The sequence below is a fragment of the Trachypithecus francoisi genome, unplaced genomic scaffold (genome assembly GCF_009764315.1).
Source record: "Trachypithecus francoisi isolate TF-2019V2 unplaced genomic scaffold, Tfra_2.0 Lachesis_group16, whole genome shotgun sequence".
NCBI classification, from domain to species: Eukaryota; Metazoa; Chordata; class Mammalia; order Primates; family Cercopithecidae; genus Trachypithecus; species Trachypithecus francoisi.
Window position 1 is genome coordinate 85,907,273 of NW_022681461.1, and position 22,896 is coordinate 85,930,168.

Genomic DNA, 22,896 nt, shown 5'->3' on the forward strand with positions numbered 1-22,896 from the left:
TGCCCCCCGCCCACCTGCCCTTCCGCACCGACCCCGCTCCTGACATCCTTGGGCTGAAGTCCTCGTACTGATTTAGTTGCCTTTTTCCCCCACCTTTGCAGAGGGGCTCCTGGAGGGGCCTGAAAAACTGTTTTATTTCTATTAACAACAGAAGAATACATTTGTCACACGAGATTTGGCGGCCATGGACACGAGTTAGTTCAGTCCAGGTCCCCCGACTGAAATAGGCCCTTTTCTTTTAGGACTCCTTGATACTTGAGACAGCCAATCCCCCTATGCTGAGTTTATCACAGACTTCTGTTAATCTGCGGAATGTGCCTCCCCCAGGATAGCGACTGTGCTCACTGGAGCCCAGGACCTGTCTTGGACACTGCTGACTCAGTGTGTAAATGCATGCACAACAGCTCAAACTGTCGGGACAAGCCACTCTTTGCCCCTTCCGCAAACAGAGTGGCTGAATGTTTCTCTTGCCCTGAATCCATTAGGAAGATTCCAAGCCCAGAGAAAGGCAGAGAAGGCTTTTTAACTTTTTTTTTTTTTTTTTTTGAGGTGAAATTCACAAGACAGAAACCATTTAAAAGAGAACGATTCAGTGGCATTTATTACATTCATAATGTTGAGCAACCACTACTTCTATCTAGTTCTGAAACTTCGATCACTTCATTAAGCAGTAATTCCCCAGTCCCTCCTTCCTCCAGACCCTGGCAACCACTCAGCTGTTTTCTGTCTCTGTGAGTTTACTTTTTCTGGATATTTCATATAAATGGAACTATACAATATGCGGCCTTTTGTGTCGTTTCTTTGACTTAGCCAGTATTTAAGATTCACCCATGTTGAGGCGTGGATCAGTACTTCATTCGTTTTTATGACTGATTAATATCCCATTGTATGTGTATATTACAATTTGTTTATTCATTCATCCCTTGATAGATATTTGGGTTATTTCCACCTTTTGGCCATTGTGAAAAGTGCTGCTGTGAACATGCCTGTACACATATTTGAGTACCTGTTCCCAGTTCTTTTGGATATATACCTAGGAGTGGACTTTCTAGGTCATAGGGTAATTCTATGTTTAACTTTTCCAGGAACTGCCAAAAAGTTTTCCACAGCAGCTGAATGAATCGTTTTACATTTCCACCAGCAATGTTTGAGGGTTCCAAGTTTCCACAACCTTGCCAACACTTGCAGTTTTCCGTTTTTGTGTTTTAATTCCTTGAACATTTTTGAGACTGTTGCTTGCCCTCCCAACTCCCACTGTCCGTAGCCCTAAAATAAAAGCTGATCTAGGTCTTCACTATGTGCAAAGAATCACGCAACCCTTTCTTCCCTCAAAAAACAAACCGGGACAGAAACACCAATAAAAATAAAGACCTTAAACTCAGAGCTATACTGGTCCTCATTCTTTCTTTTCTTTTCTTTTCTTTTTCTTTTTTTTTTTTTTTTGAGACAGAGTCGCACTCTCGCCCAGGCTGGAGTGCAATGGTACAATCTCGGCTCACTGCAACCTCTGCCTCCTGGGTGCAAGCAATTCTCCTGCCTCAGCCTCCTGAGTAGCTGGGACTATAGGCATGTGCCACCACGCCCAGATAACTTTTGTAATTTTAGTAGAGACAAGGTTTCACCGTGTTGGCCAGGCTGGTCTCGAACTCCTGACCTCAAGTGGTCCACCCACCTCAGCCTCCCAAAGTGCTGGGATTACAGGTGTCTCGTTCATTATTTTAACAATAATTTGTCTGATGTCCAAGAGGCCTTGAAATTGTCCAGAGAGCCTGGAAACTAAAATTATGCCAGGGGAGTTGCTACAACGTACTAGCAAACAATGATACCACACTGAAAGCCAAGGCTGTACATCATTTCCACTTGTTTTCCACTTAGTGCCATGTTATAAGTCCATGAAGATTCACGTCTTAAATGCAGATACAGTCAAGGGAAAACTATTGGGGTGTGAAATTAGAAGGTCAATTCAGATTGGAAATTTGATTGATAAAGTGATACAGTGTGGAAAAAGCACTAGATAAACATGAACTAAGTTAAGCTCCTGAATCTCAGTTTTCTCATTTCTAAGATGGGAATATGATGCCTACCTGCCCTGGTAGATAAAAGCTTCTAGTCTTAACTTCAACAAATGGTCAGTGTTATTTTATTGATTTAAATAATGATGATTGTGGCTCACGCCTGTAATCCCAGCACTTTGGGGGACTGAAGCATGTGGATAGCTTGAGCCCAGGAGTTCAAGACCAGCCTGGGCAACATGGCAAAACCCCATCTCTACCAAAAGTACAAAATTTAGCCAGTCTCATAACCTGGTCTCAAAATAAATAAACAGATAAAAATATAAAAATAAAAAATTTAATGCTGTAATAAATAAATAAACAATGGTGATTGACATGAGCCACATGTAGAAGTGCTGCTAAGGAGACATGGGAAACTCATATTTAGTCATGTGTCTCTCCTCAAATTAAGAGAGCAGACTATCTTAAAAACTAATGTGGCAGGGTAACTACTCAGGCCTTCAATGTGGTGGCTGCCTTCCCAGCTCTCTCCTTGATCCCTGACTTAGTTCTGCATGCTACCTTGGACAACTTTCCTTCTTCTTCTTCTTCTTCTTCTTCTCCTTCTCCTTCTCCTTCTCCTTCCTTCTTCCTTCTTCTTTCTTCTTCACTTTGGATCACTTACATCAAATTACATAGGTTTCTTGAAAACACATAGAAAACACTCAATAAATGTGAGCTATTTTATCAATAATAAAGCTATTATAATTTCTTTGTAGAAAGTGTTAGCAGAAGGTCAGCGTCTACACAGAGTCTAGGAAAAGAAAACCACAAAGAACTCATCCATGTGACTTGTCCCTTTTTCAAATGCTGGAGGGTCCCTTCAGGAGATCCTGTGATGGAGATGAGTGATGCATTGCACTCCACAGGTTGCTGAGCTAGCTCTACATATGGTATCTTTTTTGCTAGGATCCAGGCTTACCAAGCAATCCTGATATAGCAGTTGATTTCAACGTCTTTTTTTTTTTTTTTCCTTTTTTATTCCTTTTAGAATCAGGGTCTTGCTGTGTCACCAAGGTCAGAATGCAGGTTGTGATCATAGCTCACTACAGCCTCAAATTCCTGGGCTCAAGCGATCCTCCCACCACAGCCTCCCTAGTAGCTGACACTACAGGAGCATATCACCATGCCCAACTCATTTTTTAAATTTTTATTTTTGTAGAGAGGGAGTTTTTCTTTGTTGTCCAGGCTGGTCTTGAACTCCTAAGCTTCAAGTAATCCTCCTACCTTGGGCTTCCAAAGTGCTGAAATTACAGGCATGAGCCACTGCACCCAGCCTGGTTTCAACAAAATTTTCTTCCCTTCCCTTCCCTTCCCTTCCCTTCCCTTCCCTTCCCTTCCCTTCCCTTCCCTTCCTTCCCTTCCTTCTTTTCTTTTCTTTTTTTTCTTTTCTTTCCTTTTCTTTTCTCAAACAGAGTCTTGTTCTGTCACCCAGGCTAGAGTGCAATGGTGTGATCTCAGCTCACTGCAACCTCTGCCTCCTGGTTTTAAGCAATTCTCCTGCCTCAGCCTCCTGAGTAGCTGGGATTACAGGCCACCACACCCAGCTAATTTTTTGTATTTTTAGTAGAGACGGGGTTTCACCATGTTGCTCAGGCTGGTCTCGATCTCCTGACCTCATGATCTGCCCGCCTTGGCCTCCCAATGTGCTGGGATTACAGGCGTGAGCCAATGCACTCAGCAGGACAAAATTTTCTTAAATGAGGGAAGATGCCCTGAACATCCAACTCCAAATACTCTATAGTTCTGTGATGAAAGTACAGATCTCTTTGAAAAATTAATCCATTGGTGTTTAGCTTATCTATCTGTCTGTTACTATTTTAACTGGCAAATCCAGTCTCCCCAAAGTCTAATTATGTATGGATATTAGAGGCTTTTTTTATCAGGCTCTTTTGGTGGCAAGGAACAGAGACTCATCCAAACTTGCTACAGGAGAAGGCTGTTTATTGAATCTTAGGTGTTGAAAGATAGGAACCCAAATTGAGAAGGACTTCAAGGAACTTAAAAGCCAATGAGGGCCTCGTGCAGTGGCTTACGCCTGTAATCTCCACACTTTGGGTGGCAGAGGCAGGTGGATCTCTTGGGCCCAGGAGTTTGAGACCAGACTGGGCAACATAGCAAAATCCCGTCTCGACAAAAAATACAAAAATGAGCTAGGCGTGGTGGGAGGCTGAGGTGGGAGGCTGAGGTGGGAGGATCATCTGAGCCCAGGGAGGTGGAGACTGCAGTTAGCTGTGATTGTGCCACAGTACTTCAGCCTGGGCCACAGAAACAGGCCCTTTTTCAAAAAGAAAAAAAAACAAAAGCCACTGGAAACAGATTTTCCTCTCTCTGTCATTTGAAGTTAGTGTGTCTTTCTACGTCTCTGCCTCTCCAACTTTCTTTTTATCTCAGTTTTTTTTTTTAGACGGAGTCTTGCTTTTTGCCCAGGCTGGAGTGCAGTGGCATGGTCTCGGCTCACTGCAACCTCCGCTCCCAGGTTCAAGCCATTCTCCTTCCTCAGCCTCCCAAGTAGCTGGGACTATGGGCATGTGCCACCATACCCAGAAAATTTTTGTATTTTTAGTAAAGATAGGCTTTCACCATGTTGATCAGGCTGGTCTCAAACTCCTGACCTTAGGTGATCCACCTGCCTCGGCCTCTCAAAGTGCTGGGATTACAGGTGTGAGCCACTGCGCCCAGCTGTTTCTCAGTCTTTTTGTATTGTTATACCGCTCTCCCTCTGCTTACTGATGCTGTACTTGGTCATCATAGACACTGCAGCCCAAGGTCAACAAGGAAACCTCCTCCTTGTTTCTTGGTTCATATTTACCCAGACAAAACCTATGGGCTCAATCCATCGTTTCAAGCCGGGACACAAGATGGCAATCTATGAATTGACTAGTTTCAGATTAGAAGTCCACTTCCAATCCAATCAGCTGTTATGGGATGGAGGGGCAGTATCACCTGGTACGAAAATGAAAATAGTCACCTGGTACAAACAAGGGCTGTAAGTGAGGGTATTCGCCAGAAGTTAGTGTGGGTAGGTAGCTACACTGAAACCATTCTATTAATATGACCATATTTTCTGAGCCAAAAATTAGGATAAGTAATATAAAATGTATTTGGGATCTACTCTCTGATGGTAGAGGCAGTCTGAATGATGCAGTTCAGGTGCTAAAATATTGCAATTTCTCAAGTATTTTGATAGCTAATGAGAATAATGAAACAAGATCTTTGAAACTGAGACTTTCCTGGAAAATCTGTTACTATAAAATGGTAGGTGACCTGCCAGGTGCAGTGGCTCATGCCTGTAATCCCAGCACTTTGGGAGGCCGAGGTGGGCGGATCACTTGAGGTCAGGAGTTCAAGACCAGAGTGGCCAACATGGTGAAACCCTGTCTCTACTAAAAATACAAAAAGTAGCCAGGCGTGTTGGTGCGTGCCTGTAGTCCCAGATACTCAAGAGGCTGAGGCAGGAGACCTGCTTAAACCTGGGAGGCAGAGGTTGCAGTGAGCCCAGATCACGCCACTGCACTCCAGCTAGGCTACAGACCAAGACTTTGTCTCAAAAAAGAAAAAAAAAAAGTAAGTGATCTTATAAAGCAGAGTACCTACATCACAGAATTATTGAGAGGATGAAATGAATTTATATATGTAAATCACTTTGATGTTTTCTATATAAATATTAACTATTATCATCACATATTGGAGAACTGGATACTATTTGATCTGTGCTGACCCCACCAAGGTATAGTTATCCTGTTAGGCAATTTCTGACTGCCAATCTGTCTCTTTGCAGATTTCTCATAAATACATCAAACAACAGCCAAGCAGAAGGATAGCTTTTAGGAAGCTTCAGGAAGTAGCAGTGATGCCCTCTATGATCTTACCAATGCACACATAGAGTTGATTTTCTATCTCAACATCCCCTTCCATAAGATGGAAACTATTCTTCAGATTGCCAGATATACCCAAATATCTTTTATAATAAATGGTTATTGAGAGAAATGGAAATACTTCAACCTGCAGAATCCAGCCATTTAGGGAAATGAGAGGAGGAGCTTGGAGCACTGAATAAGAGGCTACAGTTAGAACTGTTGAGAAGCCCAAAAGCCAGAGCCAAGAAGCAACCTAGAGGAGTGGCGGGCCAGGAAGTCGTGGGGGACAGAGTCAGAATGAAATCCAGGCTGCATGAAAATTCCAGGACTCGTGCATTTCAAATACCTACACCCCATCTTTTCCTGAGGGCCACTTTGTTGATTTTAAAATGGCTAGACTTACAAGGTACTGCCACTGGAGTTGCTGGTGCCAAAACAATTTGATGTTGAGGTGGTTTTGGTGAACATATTCCAAGCCTGTAATACATGGACTCTGAAGTTTTTGTTTGTTTTTTTTTTTTTTTCTTTTTTTTTTTCTTTTTTCTTTTTCCTTTTTTTTTTTTTTTTTGAGAGAGAGTCTTGCTCTGTCACCCAGGCTAGAGTGCAGTGACGTGATCTTGGTTCACTTCAAGATCCTCCAAGGTGGAGGAGGCAACCTCCACCTCCCAGGTTCAAGAGATTCTCCTGCCTCAGTCTCCCAAGTAGCTGGGATTACAGGCACATGCTACCATGCCCGGTGAATTTTTGTATTTGTAGTAGAGACGGGGTTTCACCATCTTGGCCAGGCTGGTCTCAAACTCCTGATCTTGTGATCCACCCGCCTCAGTCTCCCAAAGTGCTGGGATTACAGATGTGAGCCACTGCGCTCAGCCTCTGAAGCTTTTACTACTTGTTTTTGGAGTACTTGATTACTCTAAATAATTGGTACCTCGGTGTATACTTACTTATTGCCATACAGCAAATTACTCTAATACTTAGAGGCTTAAATCAACCAACATTTATTATCTCACAGGCTCTGAAGATCAGGAAGTAGCTTAACTAAACAGTTATGCCTGGAGGTCTCTCCTAACGTAGCCAGCAAGATGTCACCTGGGGTAAGAGTCATTTGAAGTCTTGCCTGGGGTTGGAGAATAGACTTCCACAGTGGCTCTCAAAGTGTTGGGATTACAGTCATAAGTCACTGTGCCTGACCAGTGAAGAACGTTTTAATTTAACCTATTGTTCTTAACTCTACCACAAAATGAGCAATTAGTATATATAGACAAAGCTAAAAAAGCAAGAGACCAATGGAGGATGACAAGATGATGTTATTCTTCTGGAGCATCTGAAAGTGTTTGCTTACAGTGTTTTCATAAGTTAAGAATTAAATATATAAATATAAACTGTCAGTATTGTGTCCAATTTATAATAAATATTTCTGGTAGAAAGAATTAATCCAAAATAAAATTGACAATGGCTAAAACTGCACATGGTAAATGTACAATTTGACAAGTTGATTCTAAAATTTATCTCCAAGAGAAAATATTCAAGAATAGTGAAGAAATTTTGCAAAAGATTCAAGATGGCACTCATTCTATCAGATAGTATCCTACAAACTTATAGAAATTAAATCTGCATGTCTCTATACAAGATTAGACAATTAAACTCAAAGAATAAAATAAAGCCCTGAAAAGACTTGGACATGTAGAAATATCATACATTTAGACCACAGAGGAAAAGATTGATTAGTCCGCAAATGGAGTTGAGATAATTAATTACCTGTTTACAGAGAAATAACATTCCTACTCTACATCACATAAAAAGAAAGATTCCAGACGCATTTTAAAGCTTCATGTAAAAAACATTAGCTAGGTATTAAAATAAAATACAGCACTTCTTTGTGTTATCAGAAAAGGAAATACAGACAGCAGATCCTTGAATAACGTATCTTTCAACGTTGTTTTCTTCTAATTTTGATGAGAAAAAAATGTGTTTTCTTATATGCTGTTTTGCTTAAAGTTGCAGTTTCCAAGGGCCTATTGACAACGTTAAGTGAGGACTTACTGTACTTTCTTATGTAAAATACTAAAAGCAAAGCCATTCAGGACAAGGTTCATAAATATAACTATGTAAAAATTCATTTCTATACACGTAGTGCCCAGATATTGATTTCTAATACCATTCTCCAATAAAAGGGACCAGGATTATTTGAAAAAATGGCTGATTCAAGGGCAAGGGTAGGAAATACATAAGAGAAGCATTGTGCATTTTGTAATGTTAGAAAGTAAGGAAGAGCTGGCCGGGTGCATTGGGTCATGCCTGTAATCCCAGCACTTTGGGAGGCCGAGGCGGTTGGATCACCTGAGGTCAGGAATTCGAGACTAGCATGGTCAACATGGTGAAGCCCCGTCTCTATTAAAAGTACAAAAATATCCAGGCATGGTGGCAGGTGCCTGTAATCCCAGCTACTTGGGAGACTGAGGCAGGAGAATTGATTGAACCCAGGAGGCAGAGGTTGCAGTGAGCTGAGATCACACCACTGCACTCCAGCCTGGGGTACAAGAGTGAGGCTTCATCTCAAACAACAAACAAACAAAAAAACAAAAACAAAAACAAAAGTAAGGAAGAGTTAAACTATGTACACAATTATGGAGATGTGTTGAAGGGACACAGGAGTTAACTGAAGGTAGTCCCAACGTCCAAAACTAGAACCATTTGAGCAACAAAAGAAAGTAGCATTGAATTTGTTTTTTTTTTTTTGGAGACAGTTTCACTCTCATTGCCCAGGCTGGAGTGCAGTGGCGTGCTTTCGGCTCACTGCCACCTCCGCCTCTCGGATTCAAGAGATTCTCCTGCCTCAGCCTCCCAAGTAGCTGGGATTACAGGTGTGCACCACCACACCCAGCTAATTTTTGTATTTTCAGTAGAGACAGGGTTTCATTGTGTTGGCCAGGCTGGTCTGGAACTCCTGACCTTGTGATCCACCTGCCTCAGCCTCCCAAAGTGCTGGGATTACAAGCATGAGCCACTGCACCTGGCTGAAGTAGCATTGAATTCTTAATGTAACTCAAAGTATACAATAAATAACCATGAGTCCATACTGCACAAATAAATGATTGAATAAATATATTAATTAATTAAATAATAGGGAAGAGTAAGCAAATCTTCCATGCAGAAGAATTCCAAATAATGTGTGAAGATACTCCATCCTTAAGGTGATGGAGCATAACTCCCCACCCCTTAAGTATGGATTGTGCAGTGATTTTCTTTGAAAGGATACAGTATAGAAAAGGGGGAAAAAAGAAGAGTAACTTTACCATGGAGAAATCTGACAAATGCTATTTCAGTCAGATGATCAAGGTTAATACCGCTAGTGACAACTCATGTTAACAGTGTGTACCCTTGAAATGTATGATCAGAGTGATACTACTTACCTCTTTGGGTTTCCGCCCCCAAACCCAAACTCCAGTCCAGTGATTAGAAAAACACCAAACAAATCCCAACTGAGAAACATTCTACAAAATATCTAATTAGTACTCCTGAAAACATCAAGGCTATCAAAAAACAATAAAAGTCTGAGAAATTTTCACAACCAAGAGGGGCACAGAAGACATGATGATTACATTTAATGTGCTATTTCAAATGGGACTGTCCAACAGAAAAAGGACATTAGGCAAAAAATGAAGAAAATCTGAATAAAATATGGGCTTTAGCTAATAATAATGTGTCAGTAGTGGTTCATTGATTGTGACAAAGATACCATTCTAATGTAAGATATTAACAATAGAGAAACTAGGTGTGGGATACATGGGAGTACTCTGTTCTACATAGTTTTTCTGTAAATCTAAAACTACACAAAAATAAAAAGTTGATTTTTAAAAATTGGCTTCTATGTTATAGACACCCTTAACAACCCTAAAAGACAAAATCAAAACAATGAGGTACTATTTTCAGATACTAGATTCACCAAAATTTAAAACTGGTTGGACAAAATGGGTTCTTTCGTGGAAGTGTAAATTGATAGGACCTTTTTAAAGGGCAATTTCTCTCAAAATGTTAAAATGTGTATTCCTAGGTATCTAGAGAACTACTACTTTCACATATGGAAAAAAGGGCATGCACAAGGGTTTCCTAAAGCATCATTAAAAAAAAAAAGTAAAACCTAACATCTATCAAAAAGAAAATGATTAAATAAGCTATGGAATAGTCATATTTAGAACACTGTATTTCGGCCAGGCGCGGTGGCTCATGCCTGTGATCCCAGCACATTGGGAGGCCAAGGCGGGCGGATCACGAGGTCACGAAATCAAGACCATCCTGACTAACACGGTGAAACCCCGTCTCTACTAAAAATACAAAAAATTAGCCGGGCATGGTGGCGGGCGCTTGTAGTCCCAGCTACTCGGTTGGCTGAGGCAGGAGTATGGCATGAACCCGGGAGGCAGCGCTCGCAGTGAGCCGAGATCGCGTCACTGCACTCCAGTCTGGGTGACAGAGCGAGATTCCGTCTCCAAAAAATAAAATAAAATAATAATAATAATAAAAAGAACACCGTATTTCATTGACTCGAGGATGTGACCCACTATAGCCTTCATTATTTTACACATCAAGAAAGAAAAATGATCCTAATTAAGCTATGACACAAAGCTTTCTTGCCATTTATAATTTTTATTTTATACTTATTGAATACGTTAATTAAGACTTAAGACATATTTAATTCCATATAATCCTTATGCATAAATTAAAAGGATTCATGAAATAAATTGATTACCCTATAGCTAAATCCTCTTCTCAGAGTCTGACCCTTCTGTATAATGTTTAGATTCATAATCAATATGCCAGGCTGCTAACCTCCATTCTGCAAGTTCTGATGCATACCCAGCAGACAATGACAATTACATCACTATTGCTGCCTAGCTAGCTGTCAGCAACTGTAAGATGCATACCAATTTGAGAGATCATAAAATGTGAATAAAAAAGCGTGCCTTAGAAACGAGTATTCTGCAGCTGGTAAAGGAACTGAGAAATTGTAAATCATATTGCTAAGAAAAAATAGCAAGTTGCAAAAAATAATACGCAGTATAAGCACATTTATGGAAAAAAGTAAAACAAACCTCTATGTTTGTGGGACATTCACTGAACATCTGGCTACTCAAATTTTCTTCCTTTTTTTTTTTTTGAGACAAATTCTCTCTCTGTCTCCCAGGCTGGAGTGCAGTGGAGCGATGTCGGCTCACTGCAACCTCTGCCTCCCAGGTTCAAACGATTCCCCTGCCTCAGCTGCCCAAGCAGCGGGGACCACAGGCGCGCACCACCATGCCCGGCTAATTTTTTGTATTTTTAATGGAGATGGGGTTTCACTATATTGGCTAAGTAGGTCTCAAACTCCTGACCTCAGGTGATCCATTCACTTTGGCCTCCCAAAGTGCTGGGATTACAGGCGTGAGCCACCACATCCGGCCTCAAATATTCTATACTTGAAAATTCTATACTTTAGATACTTGAAATTACCTTTCAAGTATTTATAGAATGGCACAATAAAGGGGAGCTGTGAGGTCCCCCTTATTGTGCCATTCTATATTTTAGACACTTGAAAAGTAACTTTCCTGTTAAGAGGTCACGTGATAAACTTCTTGTCAACGAGTAGTAGGCGGACATTCCCTTAGACTCCTTCTTCTGAATGAAAATACAAAACTTCACAAGAAGATGACTTTTGGCTTTTCTTATCTAATACATGTACACAATTCCTCGAGAAGCAGCAATCATCTTATGACCATAAGGACAAAAGTCACATGCTGGGAGTGGTGAACTGAAAGATAGAAGGACCCTAAGCGCCGGACCGCATTGTTGAGCTGAGCTGCCATGCACTCCCGCTGTGCGCTGCCTTCTCCTGGGCTTCTTTCCTTTCCTTTTCTTTGTGTGGTAAAATATACATAAAATTTACCATTTTAACAATTTTTTTGTTTTGTTTTGGTTTTGAGGCGGAATCTTGCTCTCTCGCCCAGGCTGGAGTGCAGTGGCGCTATCTTGGCTGACTGCAACCTCCGCCTCCCGCGTTCAAGCGATTCTCTTGCCTCAGCCTCCTGAGTAGCTGGGATTATAGGTGCGCGCCACCACGCCCAGCTAATTTTTGTATTTTTAGTAGACACAGGGTTTCACCATGTTGGTCAGACTGATTTCAAACTCCTGACCTCGTGATTCGCCCACTTCGGTCTCCCAAAGTGCTAGGATTACAGGCTTGAGCCACCGCGCCCGGCCCATTTTAACCATTTTTAAGTGTATAGTTCAGTGGCACTAAGTGCATTCACATGGCTGTGCAACCATTTTCACCATCCATCCAGACGTTTTCATCATCCTAAACTCTGCACCCGTTAAACACTAATTCCTCATTTCTGCCCTACCTTCAGCCTCAGGTAACCATTATTCTATGTTCTGTCTTTGTGTATAATATTTGACTATTCCAGATACTTCATGGAACTGGAATCATACAACATGTGTTCTTTTGTGTATGGTTTATTTCACTTAGCATAGTGTCTTCAAGGTTTATTCATGTTGCAACTTGCATCAGAAGTTCACTCTTTTTAGAGGTTGAATAAGATTCCGTATATACCACATTTTGTTATCATTTATACAGGGACATTTGGTTTGTTTCCCCCTGGCTTTTTTTTTTTTTGACAGGGTTTTGCTCTTTTGCCCAGGCTGGAGGGCAGTGGTGCGATCACGGTTCACTGAAGCCTCAGCCTCCCAGGCTCAAGCGATCCTCCAACCTCATGATAACGGTTATAATAGCACTTGCCATTTACTGGGCTTTTTCTGTGTACCAGGCACTGCGCTAAGCCCTTGATACATACGACGTCATTTAATCTTCACAAAATCCCTGTGATGCACACAACTATAATCAACTTCATTTTATACAGGTAGCGATTGAAACTTGGATAGATAACTTGCCCAAGGACACCCATTGTCACACTAGACACTGGAATCTTGATCTGTCTTACTGCAAAGCACCAGTTCTTGACCACTAACGTTAATTAAAAAAAAAAAAGCAAAATCAATAAACTTGATGTGAGCAGTAAAAGACGCATCGTGTGTAAACTCAGGTCAGTCTCTGATGGGTTCTCTTTGAGTACTCCTCGGACACCCACTAAACGGCCCCAAGAGCACTAACCCCATAGAGCCCTAGCGGACTCCTGCTCAGATCCTTTCCGTGTTTTCCTTGTCACCGCAGTCTAAGCTTCGCGGGCTCCTCCCCTTCTTAGCCACTGGCTCCTCCTACGCAAGCGCACTGTGACTCGGAATTTGACCACCTTTCCGCTTGTCTCCCAGAGCGGCGGTGCGGCCGCGGAGGGAGCGCCGAGTGGGGCGGCAGGGGCGGGGCCTCTGTGTAAGCCGCAGGGCTTCGCGCGCTTGGGTTGCGGAATGAATGGCGTGACCCTTACTTGTCAAATGGAAGGAATCGCAAAAAGTTTCGATTGCCCAAGTGTTTCATCCATCCATCCATTTACTTCCGAAGTCTGTACAGTGTCAATGACTGCTGTGTGCTGGCACCCACCTAGCACAAAGACTGTGCTCCCTGCGTACACGCATTTGATAGATAACAGCCGTTCATGCCGGAAAAGGGGACTAGGGGATGTGAAAGAGGTTCCTTGAACCTCCCTCCTTGCTCACAACCCTCACTTCCCTATGCTCTCACCCCCACCGCCAAAATTCATAGAGGAGATGTCTGCACCCAGCAGGAATGGCACTAGGTTGTCTCTAGGGTTACCATTCCATGTTCCTCTGTTCCCCTGAGGACCCGTACTTACCCCATCCGCATTCATCTCAGGGTCATGTGATGACCTTTTTTTTTTTTTATTGTCAATGTACTCCTAAGACTGTATGATCTAGGAAGGTAGAGACAAGGTCTTGCTCACAGTTGAGTCCCCTCACAGTTGAATACCCAGATCCTAACACGGAGTTTGGCCCAGGTAAGATTCAGATTTACCTCAAAATAAGATACATAAATGAGCAGCTACTCTGTACAGTGGGCTATGCGATACATAGCATACAAAAATATGCTAAGTCCGCTTTCTAGGAGCTCACACTCTAGGAAGGTTGGGACGTTTTTCATAAGACAAGGTGAGGAAAGGGGGCACTCAACAAAGGAGCAAATAGCTAGGGATTTGGGACTGTCCAAGGCAGACCTTTGATCCTGACGCTGGTCCCCAGGGATAGAGAGAGAACAGGGAGGGGGAGGGAGGGAAAGAAAGGAAGAAAAGTAGTAATTTTGTTTTGCTTTCTTATTTGTATTTTTGTGCCAAACTATTTTTTTCTATTATGGTTTATCAAAAGTTGAATAGTTTCTCACATCTGCAGCAACCTGGGCAATTATCGCATGAATTCCTCTTTCCTCAATGTCTGCTTCATGTCAGTCCTCTACCCTCTCTCCCAGTTCTTCCTACCGACACCTACCACTCCTCTGATTGTTTAACAAGTGTTAAATTGTAGAAATGGTTTCCGTTCCCATTGTTCAGCTTCACAACCACTTTATTTCTAGAATATATGGTCTTTAACTCATTAAGAAATAGACAAACTGGCCGGGCGCAGTGGCTCATGCCTGTAATCCCAGCACTTTGGGAGGCCGAGTCGGGGGGATCACGAGGTCAGGAGATGCAGACCATCCTGGCTAACACGGTGAAACTTCGTCTCTACTAAAAATACAAAAAATTAGCCGGGCTTGGTGGCGGGCACCTGTAGTCCCAGCTACTCGGGAGGCTGAGGCAGGAGAATGGCATGAACCCGGGAGGCGTAGCTTGCAGTGAGCTGAGACTGCACCACTGCACTCCAGCCTGGGCGACAGAGCGAGACTCCCTCTCAAAAAAAAAAAAGAAAAGAAAAAGAAAAAAAGAAATAGCTAATCTATATACACTATTTTATACTTTCCTGGTTCCAAAAAGCTTTTCATCCATCCAGTTTTTTTTTTTTTTTTTTTTTTTTTTTGAGATGGAGTCTCGCTCTGTCACTCAGGCTGGAGTGCAGTGGCGTGATCTCAGCTCACTGCAACCTCCTCCTCCTGGGTTCAAGCGATTCTCCTGCCTCAGCCTCCTGAGCAGCTGTGATTACAGGCACGTGCCACCACACCCAGCTAATTTTTGTATTTTTAGTAGAAATGAGGTTTCACCATGTTGGCCAGGCTGGTCTCAAACTCCTGACCTCAGATGATCCACCTGCCTCGGCCTCCCAAAGTGCTGGGATTACAGGTGTGAACCACCATGCCCGGCTCCATCCACCCAGTTTTATAAGCAAGCATAGTATTCTTGTAGATTCTTTGACACTATCCCCACCCTTACTTTCCCATATCCAATATATTATCAATTTTTGTCAGTTTTATGTTCCCCACATTTCTCAAACCTGTCTGTGTCATGCCACCTCCACCAGCACCTTAATCCAAACTTTTACCTGGATTAATGCTATACCCACCTCAATTTCATTTTTGTCTGTCTGCCAAGCCATTCTCCCCAGAGCAGAATAATAATATTCTTAATATGCAAATCGAATCTGTCATCTGATCCTAACACCTGTCAATGATTTACTTTTGTTTCAAGGATAAAGGCCAAAATCCTTAGTGGGACCTACAAGATTGCCCTGCCAAAATCTTCACTCTATTTTATTTTGTTCTCTCCCCTTTGTCTTTCTGTCTTACCCACTGGGCTTCTTTCAGTTCCTTAAAAACACCCTTCTACCACAAGGACTTTGCACATGCTATTCCCCCACTTCATGTATTATTTTCCTTGTTCTTTACATTCTTAGCACCTACACATCCTCTTGGTCTCAGATTTAACATCACTTCTTAAAGAGAAACTATCTCTGACTCTCAGATCAAGTCATTACAAAGATGAATTCTGCCAAGTAAGCGCGATCAAAGCAAAAGTGTGTGTTCAGAATTCCATTTGTTCCTTCTGGTGCACTCTTCACTTTTCTCTGCCATGCCTTATGGCCAAGGAGGCTGATCTGTGTGGACTACACCAATATCTCCCTGGCCTCCCTGGCCCTCAGAGCAAATGAGGGTGTCAAGGTGTTTATCCCCTGCACCTCCAAGCTGGGTCACTGCAGGCTGGCTACTCCCTCAACCAAGTACCAGCTACACTTTTTGTCAGGCAGCTGTCTCCATGGAGGTTCCTTTGTCTCCAAGTTCTAGGAACTGCTCCCTCCTCTTGCTCCTCCAGGCTAAGGAGTGCCATCAACAGTGCTGTCACATACCACATTATTACTTCTGGTTCCCCTAATCACTGCCCGCTCCTTTGTAAATAGTTCTTGTATTTAACACTTCTCAAATTACCCTCTTCCTATGTGCCATCTGTTTCCTCTGGGGACCCTGACTATGTGCCATCTGTTTCCTCTGGGGACATTGCCCTGAGGAATTTTTGGTGTAACTAAAGTTTACACCATTGGTGTCAAAACTTTTATTTATGGCCAACAAAAAAGGATTATCTAGTCCTTTATATTTATAAAATGGAATACTATATGGTTACTGAAAAAGCATGTTTTTGAAAATAGAAACAGGAGAGAAATATGTTGAATTTGGTCTCAATTTTATTTTATTTAAAAAATCATAACTAATATGTGTCTATATTCAACAGATATGCTTCAAAATGTTAATAGTTGCTTTCAGAGTGGTAAGATTACTTTTTTGTGTATAATTTTCTCTATTTTCCTGGTTTTCTGCAATAATATTACATTATGATAATAATAGATATATATAATGTATCTATATATTATCTATATATATCCATATATAAAGATATATATATATATAAGATATATAATAAAATCATACACGGTATTTTAAGACATTTTTAATTGATCCAATTATTCAAGTTATAAAATCCATTAATTAATTAAAGTATGAATTAAACAAGACAATGAAAGTGTATTGCCTAGGACACTACTTGCACAAGGTGGACACTCAATATATCAATAACGATTTATCGTGACAAATGTTTTCCAAACTTCTCAGTTTTATTAAAATACAGAGAACACAAATTAGACTTTTCTGGATGACTTGGGAATATTAATTATTATATTGTATTTTAATAGAATGCTCTGAGCTCATTTAATTCAATTCTTTCATTTAACATACCAAAAATATCTGTAAAATAGAATCATCCCCAGAGAGGTTAAGTGACTTCCCTGAGGTCATATACAGCTAATTAGTGCTCTCAGCTCATTTTTTTCTCTCTAAAGACTTCCTCCAAGATCTACTTCCTTTCCTCCAGAGAAATGCTGCTTTTTCTATATTTGTCACTACCCACAACTTATTTAATTCTATTGCAAACTTTTTTTTTTAGTAATTAACCCTATTTCTAATTCTGTAATACTACATTATATATTTTTTTCCTTCTCTCTTCTTGTCTCAGTTCTATTTTGATTCTGGAAATAGATGTTATCAAGTGAAATGAATACTAATAATAGATAACAGTGAAAGAAAATAAAATAGATTCAGAATAAACTTAGATTTAAGAATGAGTTGTTGCAGGTAGCAACTATCTGAGGCTGGTGATGCGGTTGATAACAAGAATTTACCAAGGCAGGTTGGGCACTGTGGTTCACTCCTGTAATCCCTGCACTTTGGGAGGCCAAGGTGGGCAGATCAGTTGAGCTCAGGAGTTTGAAACCAGCCTGGCCAATGTGGTGAAACTCCATCTCTACTAAAAATACAAAAATTACCTGGGTGTGGTGGCACATGCTTGTAAGTCCAGCTACTTGGGGGGCTGAGGAGGGAGGATCCCTTGAACCAGGCAGGTAGTGGTTGTAGTGAGCTGAGTTCATGCCAGTGCACTCTAGCCTGGGCGACAGAATGAGACTCAATCTCAAAATTAAAAAAAAGAATTTACAAAGGCAGTTTATGAGAGAAAGTAGTAAAAATGCATTGCAAGAAGGCAATGGGCAGATCAGCAAGAGAGGAGCTGACTGCAAAGAGACAAAGGTTTGCTGGGGTTTTATAGGATGATGCTTGTGCTGGAGAGGGCTATGTGCAGTATTGATAATGCCTTGGTTGCAGTGAACTAACTTGCATTTTTCTGTCAGCTGAGGGACTGGTGACAGCTGGGTGCAGGAAGATTGTGAGTTATTTGCACAGGAGGGCTATGTGTCCTGGACCATGAAGAAAGGCAGACTCACAGCTTATCTGCTTTTTATTTTTGCTTTGCCCTGCTCCCACCAGCCTGACTCCTTTTCCCTAATTAGGACTCCACATGAATGCCATCAACTTTTAGAGCCAATTAATGCCTTGTACTCCCCTGCAGAAATCACACAAATGCCTACCATCACCTTTCTCCACCTTATACTAACAGTACTTTGGTGAGGTATAATTTATGTATTAAAATGAATACATTTAAGTGTAAAGCTTGATAAATTTTGACAAATATATATACTTGTGCAACCATCATCCAGATCAAGGTGAAGAAATGTCCTTAACTTCGGGAAACTCCCTTATGTCTCCTTCCTGTCATCTTGCCCCCAGGCCCCATGAGATACACCACTATTCTGATTTCTATCTCCATGTCTTGGTTTTGTCTGTTCTTGACCTTCTTATAAGGAATCATGCAGTGTATGCTCTTTCACTGTGTGTAGGAGCTGTTCATGTCTTTATATTGCCATATAGTATTCTACTGTGTGAATACACCTCAATTTATTTATCTGTTCTGTCGATAGACAATTGGGTTATTTCCAGTGTGGGCTATTATGAATAAAGCTACCATAAACATTCCTGCACAAGTCTTTTTTGGACATACAGTAAACTTTCTTAAAAATTAAAACATGAGAGGTTTCTTGCTTTTTTTTTTTTTTTTTTTTTAGCTCATCAGCTATTGTTATTGTATTTTATATGTGGCCCAAGACAATTCTTCTTCTTCCAATGTGGCCCAGGGAAACCAAAAATGGGACACCCCTGGATATGCCTAGGAGTAGAATTGCTCCATTATGAGGTAAGTGCATGTTTCACTTTGTAAGAAACTACCAAACAGTGGCCGGGCGAGGTGGCTCACACCTGTAATCCAGCACTTTGGGAGGCTGAGGTGGGCAGATCGCAAGGTCAGGAGATAAAGACCATCCTGGCTAATACAGTGAAACCCCGTCTCTACTAAAAATACAAAATATGAGACGGGCGTGGTGGTGGGCACCTGTAATCCCAGTTACTCGGGAGGCTGAGGCAAGAGAATGGCGTGAACCCAGGAGGCGGAGCTTGCAGTGAGCTGAGATCATGCCACTGCACTCCAGCCTGGGTGACAGAGTAAGACTCAATCTCAAAAAAAAAAAAAAAAAAAAAGAAACTACCAAACAGTTTTCCAAAAAGGTTGTTTTATTTTATGCTTTTCCCCATTACCCCACATCCTCACCAATACTTAGAATTACCAGTCTTTTAAATTTTAGCAATTTTGGTGAATATGTGTTAGTCTCTCATTATGATTTTAACTTGTTGAGCAACTTTTCATACATTTAACAGGTATCTTTTTGTGTGTGAAATATCTGTTCATTTTGCCCATTTAAAAACTTGGGTTGCTTGTCTTTTTATTATTGATTTGTAAGAGTTCTTTACATATTGTTTACCTGTCCTTCATCTTTTCCAGTCTGTAGCTTGCTGTTTCACTTCTTTAAAATGTCATTTAATAAACGAAATTTTTCAATTTGTGTGAAGTCCAATTTATTGACTGTCTTTTTGTCCAGTTAGTGAACTGTGTTATAGGAAACAGTTATCTGGCCCAGCAGAGTGGCTCGCGCCTGTAATTCCAGCACTTTGGGAGGCTGAGGCAAGCAGATCACTTGAAGCCAGGAGTTCGAGACCAGCCTGGGCAACGTGGTGAAACCCTGTCTCTATCAAAAATACAAAAATTAGCTGGGCATGGGGGCGGATGCTTGTAGTCCCAGCTACTTGGGAGGCTGAGGTGGGAGGATTGCTTGAGCCCAGGAGGTGGAGGTTGCAGTGAGCTGTGTTCACACCACTGCACTCCAGCCTGGGTAACAGAGCATGACTTCAACAATCCCCCAAAAAAGAGTAGTCCAGAGACTTTTGCAAAGAACGAATTGATGGAGTTTGCTCTATCAGATATTAAAATATTGTATAAAGAGGCCCGGTGCAGTGGCTCATGCCTGTAATCCCAGCACTTTGGGAGGCTGAGGCGGGTGGATCACTTAAGCTCAGGAGTTCGAGACCAACCGTCCAACATAGTGAAACCCTGTCTTTATTTAAAAAATACGAAAATGGCCGGGCGCGGTGGCTCAAGCCTGTAATCCCAGCACTTTGGGAGGCCGAGACGGGCGGATCACGAGGTCAGGAGATCGAGACCATCCTGGCTAACACGGTGAAACCCCGTCTCTACTAAAAATACAAAAAAAAAACTAGCCGGGTGAGGTGGCGGGCGCCTGTAGTCCCAGCTACTCCGGAGGCTGAGGCAGGAGAATGGCGTAAACCCGGGAGGCGGAGCTTGCAGTGAGCTGAGATCCGGCCACTGCACTCCAGTCCGGGCAACAGAGCGAGACTCCGCCTCAAAAAAAAAATACGAAAATTAGCCAGGCATGGTGGCAGGTGCCTGTAATTCCAGCTACTCCGGAGGCTGAGGCAGGAGAATTGCTTGAACCTGGGAGGCAGAGGTTGCAGTGAGCCGAGATTGCACCACTGCACTCCAGCCTGGGCGACAAAGTGAGACTCCGTCTCGAAAAAAAAAATTATATAAAGATAAGTAATTTTAAATGTATGTTACTTCAGAGAAATAGAAATTTTTAGCAAAGAAACAGAACAGAGTTCAAATATAAACAGATATTTCTAAGCCCATGAGCAAGGATGTACAAGCCCACAAACGAGACTGAAACAACTATTTATTCACAGGGAAAAGAAATCAAATCCTTACCTTACATTAAGGCAAAAATATATTCCAGATGGAGCTTAACATTAAGACATCATTAAAGTATTAAAAGCAAAAATGAAAATTGTTTATAAACTTAACGAATACCTTATGCAAATGCAAAATAATGACAAATTAACTGTAGGAATTGTCTTCTGCTTGAGATAATAGGCAAAAATAAATGAGAAGCAAATTAAAACAAACGAGATACCATTTTTCAGGATGAGATTAGGAAAAGTTTATTAATAAAAAACACACTTTGTGTGACTTCATGGATACCCTGGTACATTATTAGTGCACATTTATATGGTATAATCTTTTTGGAGGATAGTAGTTAGAATTTTAAATGTGCAATCCTTTCAATTTAGAAATTCCACACACACACACACACACACACACACACATATATATATATTCTAGAGATACACACGTACACAAAGAGGCATGTATGAGGGAGTTCACTAGAACATTAGTTTTGATAAATGGTGTTTAAAAGTCATAAAGTAGGACAGGCATGGTGGCTCACTCCTTTAATCCCAGCACTTTGAGAGACCGAGGTGGGAGGATTGCTTGAGCCCAGGAGTTCCAGACCAGCCTGGGCAATATGGTAAGGCTCCATCTCTATTTTTAAAAATAGTAAAAAAAAGTGATAAACAGACTATATAATACTGTATTTCATTGACTCTAATGTGACATCAATTGTAAGACCCACCATTATTTTGTATACCAATAAGAAAAACAAAAAATGCTGCCAATTTAACTGTGGCACAATACTTTATTATGTAGAATACACATTTATATTTAATGAAAGAGATATTTTAGACTTATTTAACCTAGATTTATAAGTCACATATCACTTTTTTTTGCACTAATAAAATGGAAAATATAAAGGAAATAAATGAGTTAAGGTATTTTTAAAACAACTTCACAGGCCAGGTGCAGTGGCTTACACCTGTAATCCCAGCACTTTGGGAGGCTGAGGCCAGTGGATTGCCTGAACTTAGGAGTTTGAGACCAACCTGTGCAACATGGTGAAATCCCATTTCTACAAAAAATACAAAAAATTAGCTGGGCATGGGCACGTGCATGTGGTCCCAGCTACTCAGGAGGCTGAGGTGGGAGGATCACCAGAGCCCAGGAGGTAGAGGTTGCAGTGAGCCAAGATCTCGCCACTGCACCCCAGCCCAGGCAACAGAGCAAGACCCTATCTCAAAAAACAAACAAACAACACAACAAACAAACAAACAAGCAAAAAAACTTCACATTAGGTCAGCAAGTCCCACTCTTCTGAATCCCTTTAGAGTCAGAGTCATCAATGATGTGCTTTTTCCCCCTGAATTCGTCACATGTGCCATCCAAGTATTGGTGATACAGCATTTCTTTAAGAATGTTCCTCTGGTTTAGTTTCTATTGGATTTTCTAGCAAACTGACGCCCATTCTCAGGTTTTGATGCACATACGAAGTCTGTGATAAGAGACTGTATTAATTCATTCTCACATTACTATAAAGAAATAGTAAAATACCTGAAAATGGGTAATTTATGAAGAAAAGAGATTTAATTGACTCATGATTCCACAGGCTGTACTGGAAGCATGGCGGCATCTACCTCAGGAAATTTATAATCACGGTACAAGGCGAAGAGGGAGCCAGCATTTCACATGGCTGGAGCAGGAGGAAGAGAAAGAGGGTGGAGGTGCTACACACTGTTAAACAACCAAAACTCACGATAACTCACACACTCACTATCACCAGAATAGCATCAAGGGGTCAGTGCTGAACCATTCATGAGAAACTGCATCCATGATCCAATCACCTCCTACCAGGCCCCACATCCAACACCGGGGATTACAACTGAACATGAGATTTGAGATTTGTGTGGGGACATAGATCCAAACCATATCAGAGGTTTTCACATTAAGATGTGAAAAATTGTGTGTTAAAAATTGATGAAATAAATGTGTTATACAGAAATATCTCTTCTAGTACATATTAAATGAAAATAGAAATTTGCATAAGATACATACAATTATGATTCCAGTTATGAAAGAAAAAACTAAGGAGTTTCTGTGGCAGACACTCTAGGCTGACCCCCAGAGCCATTTATGATCCTCTCTTCTTTTTAACTT